We start from the raw sequence: 8284 nt of genomic DNA, 5'->3' as shown, positions 1-8284 counted from the left end.
TGCACTGTTTCTATATGGCTCGCTTACTAAACTATTTACTCGACATCGAGAACACCACTAATGTCACTTAAATAACTTTCATGACTTACAATTATAAATAGACAGGTCCTTATATTTATGCTCATCTGCATAAAACTATAAAATACATTATAACTTAAAACCACATTAAATTGTAACCTTTTATGGATGTAAAGGTTAATACTAACTGGCTTTTAAATTCTCTTTACCTCATTTCTGGTTCAACTTGAAGACATGATGATACCATGATATAAATGACACTCTTAAAATTGTTAGCAAAATTCTTATTTCTGGAGCGGCTCGACTTTATAACAGATTTTAATAAAGTCGCCTATTTTGAACAATTTCGAGTCGCCACTACCCTATACACCGATATAGCTTAATTCTTGAGATACCAAGATACCAAGTTGCTTACTATACTATACTATACTGTACTAGTACTGTTCATATTCGGTTTTACGAAGTATTCGGAGAACCCGATTAAAAGATTAGTAAACGAAATCTCCGGAGTTGAAAAAAGATCGGATTTTTTGTAAATCAGGTGTCTTCGAATATCCGGATTTGCGATTATTATTCGCAGTGAAATTATTCGGAGTCTTCGTGAGCAAAAGTGGAATAGACAGCACAAAATGAAAATGAACGTGCATCACACATTAAATATAAATTTTTTTAGGGATGATAGAATTTGTTGTTATTTGTATGATTTTGTGTATTATAATTATATGTGTATAATGTTGATAACAACAAATAATACACCAGACGGCCATCCATATCTAAGTTTTATCGGCAAATGTCGTAGTGTAAAATATATTTTCTCAGAAAAGCCAACTTTCCAACTTTGCTAAAATAAAAGCCAACTTTACTTAAATCCGTTGTAAAATTAAGACGCTTTAGCTGTGGGAATCGTACCAAATATATCCAAAAAGCATATGTCAAATACTGAAACGTATGGTCTTTAGGGTTAAGATTTTTTTATAGTTAAAGTTATAACAAGCCTTTTGAGAACCATTCAGAATTTATATATATTAACTGCTAAGACCATCAGCTATTAAACTATAACAAATGAATTTTAGGAAATATTTTTTTTATAATCGCAATAGATTAAGAAGTTATTTATTCACCTGAACTTTGATCCATTAGGTCAATAGCTTATTTCAGCAAGTTACCTATTCACTGTATCATCTCTAAAATCTCTAAAATTAAAACAATCGCTAATATTGCACTTCATATTCAATAAAGGCATATTGAATTTGTATAATTGTAATTGTAGCATTATTAGTATGGATTAATGGTTCCACTGAATTTACTAGTATTCTTTTTTGCCATTTTTCTGGGTTTTATATTTTCATTATATTCTTAACTAAACATTACTTTATTATGGAAAACTGAACAATATTACAAACAGTCTCATTTTATGATTTAATATGATTGAATGGAATTAAATTGAGTTTACCATAAAATTAAAGGTGTTTGTGTTTTTAATAATTGTATTCCATTAAAACATAAAAAGGTATAAAAATAAGCTTACTTCATACTAAGAAAATCTTAAGTACCTGCCTTGATTACTTTAATAAATATACTTGATTATTTTTTTTTATAAATATCGTGTCATATTTTTTTCTCATAGTCATAACTTGTTCTAATTATTTATTGTATTACTGATGTTGTCATATTAATGGTCAACTTTAATAAAAAATTAATAGGTATTTTACAACATATTATAAAGAAGCAATAATTTAGATTTAAAAATTATAAATACAGTAAGACCCCGCTCAACGCGTAGGATACGTTCCATCAACATAGAGCGTAATGCGAAATAGCGCTAAACAAGGCTATCTTAACATGTAAATAATGGGGTTAAGGGAAGATTGAGAGAAAATTGCTTATGTATTAAATATAATAATTATGTTTTTTTAATAATAACAAAAAAAACGAATATTTATATCTTACAAAAAAAAAAAATTTAAACGAATATATATAAAAACAAATATTTTAAAATTCTAAGTCAATCAGAACATTCAGTCCATGCTGTTTCCAATTTTCTGCCTTTTTGTCAAGAAGGGATCTAATGTAGTTTTGCGTTCTGTTGGAAGTTGTTGATAAGTGGATAAAACATCTTTAATACCCCGTCTTGATTTTAAACTCATCAAAATGTTGGATCATTTTGTACAAATTGGTTCATAATTTCAATTGTAATGGTCTTTACAAGCGCCTTTTTTTTGTTCTACTACGAAATCACTACTATCAATATTTTCCACATTTAGCTCATTTAAACCGGTTTGTTTCGCTAATTTCAGTATTTTAACCAATATTAACAGAGCGTCCAATGTCTTCGCACTTACTTTAATCTGGCCAAATGTTCTTCCATACTCGTTTAAAAGATCTTTCTGTTATCTCATTCATTCCATTCTAGCATTCATGATATTGTAGTTTTTCTCTTATTGATTGCTTTTCTTCTCCTTCTGTTTTTTAAACATTTGCTTAAATGTTCGGGTTAAAATAAAAGAGCGCTAAACCGAAACAGCGTTAAACAGGATCTTACTGTAAATACTAATCTTTAATAATTATAATATTTAATATTGCATTAATTAAAAGATTTTATTTCAAAATTGCTGCAATTTTCAGTTTGAAGATAAAATTAGATTTTATGAATAGACTATAATTATTGCGATAATATAATAAATTTCACTATAATAAATTCAAATGAATAATTTAAAAATTTATTAGTATTAACAATAATTTTATTTTATTCCAATTATTCCAAACATTAGATAAGCAAAAAAAAAATTAAAATAATAAAAGACTCAATAAAAGACAATATATTATAATAAGTTAAATATAAATTCGGACAAATAAACTTATAAATCAAAAATTATGGCTGACGTCGATGTTTTATCCTCAAGAATGAAATCACGTTTACATTTACAAACAAAAACGATAGGAGCAGATCGCATCAGAAAAGCTAAGGAAAACAATGAGGATATTGCGGTTCTAAGTATGTTCCTGCCGAATGCATCGGCAAAGGAAGAGAATCGCAAATTCTATTGCACACTCGGCGATTATTGCCGTTTGGGCGATCCGCGTGCGACAAAAGCAGGTAATGGTTTTATTATAAAGAATTTTTCCAATATAAATTTTGGATGAATTACCACACCAATCCCCTCATCAATTAAAATTTATAAAAAATATATAAACACTATTAAAAAAATACTACTAAATTGATTAAAAAACTTATGACCTCAGATTTTGTTATTCAAAATTTAAGCCACGTTTTCGAAATTCAACGAAATCAAATTTTTCATCACCGTTAAAAAGTGAAAAAAAATCAATTTTAATAAATTAGTTAAACGCCTACAATAGAATCAGTATGTCATGTATGAAAAAATTAATAACCTATGAGTAACTTTACTATATTTCACAAAAAAAATATTTTTTTAATAACAAAATTTCATCTATTTGATGAGATCACTTTTAAAGGTTTACCTACTTTTTAAACTTAGATATTTTGTTTGTTTTTCTAATTAGTGTAAGGTGAAATTTGCAAATATTTGCTATAATACATTGGTAAAATAATATTAATACTATAAATAAATATTCTTTGTGTTAAGATAAATAATTATAATTTATAAAAAACTGACTTTCACAATTTACTACTTTAACATCACACTTTTAAGGTGAGATTTTAAATGTTTGCCGGACTCTTGATATTTACGTGCGTCAGTAGATAGACAGTAAGTAGATCCTTCACTGATGTATTGTCAAACTTTTTTGATATTTCGACGAATACAAGATAAGTCATTCTTGCTAAATGGTTAAAATTAATATATACTTCTCCAAACTGTGCGACAGAATCGAGAGAGTCGAATGTTTTCTAATAAATTAGATTTGCGTGTGTGTCTCACTTTGACTTTTGACTGCCAGCGTGTTTTAGGCTAGCAGGTAATGGTAATGGCGACATACTATATAGTAGAATTAGTTTTGTGCTATACGGTTTCTAATATAAATATTATAATTTTTTCGGATATTCGAGCTGCAATTAAAATTCTGCTAGGCGTTACACCTGGTACTCTTACAGTTCAAGAGTGCCAGAAGTTTCTTAACGAATTGGTTTTGTTTGTCGGTGTACACCTTATGATGAAGCACTCTCAGAAGAACTTGTCAAAGTAGGCATGCTGCTCTTTGATATTTATTTTTTGGATATTGGTATCCCTTTTGCACCTTATAATGAGAACTATAAAATTACAAGACTCACCTGAACCAAAGTAAACAAAATTTTTACCAGGCAGTTACTTTAAATAACCAGTCACATTATCTGCAACTATCCAGCCTTGATCTAGACGAGTCGAGAACTACTTTCCCCTTTTGACATTAGGACGTACTTAACGGCTGACATTTTGGCTTTCATTCGAAAGGAGGAACATGTTCTTTTCAACAGTGCTTTGGTTAGTGTTACTTATTAAATAAAGAGTAACAAAAGCCTGAAACTTGAGCATTAAAAGTTTGTGCAGCCTTGTTTACTTGTTGAATAACACGATTAGTCATCGCTTCTAATTTGACAGGCACGAGTTCTAAGCCTGGCACTTACAATCCAAACAAATTATATACAAACTATAAACTAATTAAGAAATTCGAATGTTTCCTAACACCATTGCTGATGCATACTTAGCAATATTCGAAGGAACGTTGTAGTTCAGCCAAATTTCAATAAATTAAATAAAATTTTTGTCTTTGTCTTTTCTTTGCTATACGAATCCGTCTAACCTTTAAATAGTTTCTTTTCGTCATAAAGACGCGTCATTCTCGGCAAGAAAAACTTAACATCATAGCTTAAAGAAGTTGATGATTACAGAGCTAAATTTTGTACTCTGCCCTGATTAGCATCTATAAGTAATTAAACCTCGAAATGAATTAAGTACAATTTAATAGAATACTATAAATTTTATATCAGTTTTTTTTTTTGAACTTTATTAAGATAAATGAACTTTACTTATACGATTTCCGTTACTTTTCGGAATATAAAACCGAAATTTATTATCTTGAACTTCCTTTCAAAATCTTAGCAATTGTATGAGCTCATCTCTTAGAAACCCCGTACCTACTTATTTAACATAAAAAAATAAGTGAATAAAATAGAAATCACTTCCAAAATTAAGAAACAATTCACCTTTGCCGGCGGTATTTTCTCGTTAAACACGCATTGTCATATAATTTTCGTAATTATTTTTAATAAAAAAAAGATATATATATGTGTATAAGAAAAAACTTAAGCGTCGAAATTATTCCAAAATATTTGCAACAGAATTTATCGTGCAGAAAATTACTTTTTGTCTATTATTTTACTTGAATGAATAAATTACTTAGCAGACATAAATATCTTTCAAGTTGAATAAAAATGTTGACGATATTTTTATTGTCAACTGAAATATGTTTTTGCATACTCGTACATAAAAAACTTCTTATATAAATAGTACCAGTTAAATAAAGATATAATTTTTATTATTTATTTCATTTAGAGCTTTATGAATTAAATTTGCCAATATTAAATTTTAGAACTTAATGAAATTTTGTGAATTTATTGTTTCGACAAAAAAAAAATTGAAAAGAAATAAAAGCAAAAAAAAAACAAAATCGACAATTTAATAATATCAGATGTCACTATATATTTATATATATATATATTATATATATATACGGGTTACCTAACACTCAGATGTTTTTTACGACTTATTCAATATGAAAAATCTTTTTTAGCGTTTAATAAACCTTAGTAAAAGAAAGAAATTTATCGTAGAGATATTCACTATAGAGAAGTTCAAGATATAAAATATTAAAGTCTTCAAAAAAAAAATTCGTTACAAAAGAGCCTTCGTTATAGTTCTTGTATTTATCTTTGTTACACTCTTATTTCACGTTCTGAAATGAAGTAGCAATTAAAAGAGGAGATCTATAAGCGACACACCTCCAGATTCTTCGTAATTTTAAGCTTAAATAAAAAAAAAAAAAAATCCGAATATTCAAAAGCCTTTCTGCACTACAATGAGCTTGATCTATTGTGCACCTAATCTTCAAAGATAGACATAAAACCTTTTTAATATTTAACAAACGTTGCTCCAAAAGAATTCTTTTCAAAACAGGGGATATGTATTCGAATATCCTTTAAAAGTGCGCATATAATGCAGTAGTTCTAAATGATGTTAGTTTGAAGTAGTAAGAAAGTGAATTACCTTTACTTACGGCCAGTAGGTTTCGAAGATCCTTACACAAAAGGAAAGCAATTAGATTAGATTTAGATTATTGGAGAGTGTAATAAAAACATACTCTATTCTAATTGTAGACTGACGAGTTTAAATTCAATCTTAATTTGTCTTTTGATTGAAGAAATCATAAATTGCAGCTTTCACGTCATTCATCATATATATTATGATATATATGATATGAGATGATATATTCGTAAAAAGAGAAAACACACGTATGAAGATTAATAAAAACAAGGCCGCATATTACTACTGAGTTAGACATAATTATATAGATGTAATATATGTTAATCTTATATATATAATTCTTCTGTACGTGTGTTGACAGTGAACTCCTCCTAAACGGCTGAACCGATTTTGATGAAATTTTTTGTGTGTGTTCAAGTGGATTCAAGGAAGGTTTAGATTCACAATTTGGCCCACTGGATAATGTCTTTTCAATCAATTTTTTATTTTTTGCTATCCATATACATTTATATTAAAAATTTAAAATTTATTCATGCTTACTTTGATTTGTTTAAAAACTTTAAAATCTCTAAAATGAATTGTAAAACTGCCCTTGCATAGCTTAAGTGCATTTAAATTCCGCAGCATAATTATAGGTGAGCCAATTTTTAATCTTAAGTTATGTGGTGGTATTCCTGGTAAATCCAGCGAAATTCAAAAATTCAACACACAAAAAAGAAGAATTATATATATAAAGATATAAATATCGTACAAAAAACAATGCCACGTCTTCGTGGACGAGGAGGAAATATTGGTCGACGGACTCGGAATTCACAATTACTCCAGAACCGTCGGTTAAATAGATCGGCAGAAAACAATGAAGATGTAAGAAACCAGGATACAATTACACGTGCTAATGAAAGTCAAGAGCAAGGCAACGAACGCCAGGAAAATTAATTGCAAGGGGAAACAACGTTCGCCGGGTCAGCTAGTAATAATATATTTAGCTAATCTTAATAATAGAGCTAAAAATTAATAGATGAAGGACGCAAATTAGTACTGAATCAGATATAATTATGTAGATATACGGACCTATTCTGTGCACTTTATAAACTTGTCAAACATTGACACTTGTCAAAATTGACTGCTGTATTATGTGACATAAATAAAAAGCTGTTTTCCTTGTTAGTTGTCAATACCTCAAATGCTGTTGACAACTATAAAAATATGCTCTTTTTAAGCATTTTTTATTTTTTGCATGCATGGCAAATATTCTTACCTAAAATATACGCTCTTTACAAGCATATTTTTTATTGTTATTTGAATGCATGAAAAATGCTTTTGGCAACTTAAAATATGTGCTCTTTACAAGCATTTTTTACGAACAGTTACGAACAATTACGAACAGTTTTCTATACAGAACACTTTACACCATAGTGTGGTGAGAAGCATTAGGTACTTGAGCTTTGAAATTTGTCAAGATATGTCCAGAATACCAAAAACCTTTCTGCTTTATAAAAATCAAAAATTTTATTAAAGAATTTGACAAATGTGTCAAGTGCACAGAATAGGTCCGATAATATATATTAATAATAATTAATTAATCTTAATTATAAGATTAATAATAATTAAATGAAAGGAAGTAATATTACTACTGAGTTGAATATTTTATCACATTTTTCTTCACTTCACTACTTCTGGACGTTGTAGCGATATAGCAAATTGTTTTAATACAGATATTTGTTACAAATTTTATTGATCTATCCAAGGGGTACGGATAATGACTGAGGCATTACCGTTATTTTTGTAGAACTAGAAGAATGAGAAATGGTTGTCAGCTCTCATGCTGTTATCATCATGAAGTATTAAACCTACAATTTTTATCTTCAATACTATTTTTACTATTTCATCGAAATAAAATTTAATGTATTTTCATTAAAAGTAACACTTTAAATTTATATTTACAATTAATGAAGTAATTTAAATTTAAATTGTACTTTAATACTTTAAAAGTAATGAACTATGAATATATATCAGTACCTCAATAAAAAGTATCTTCATAAATA

This window comes from Teleopsis dalmanni, chromosome 1 (assembly GCF_002237135.1).
Source record: "Teleopsis dalmanni isolate 2A chromosome 1, ASM223713v2, whole genome shotgun sequence".
NCBI classification, from domain to species: Eukaryota; Metazoa; Arthropoda; class Insecta; order Diptera; family Diopsidae; genus Teleopsis; species Teleopsis dalmanni.
The sequence above is the reverse complement of the archived record's forward strand: the minus strand, read 5'-3'. Positions refer to the sequence as shown.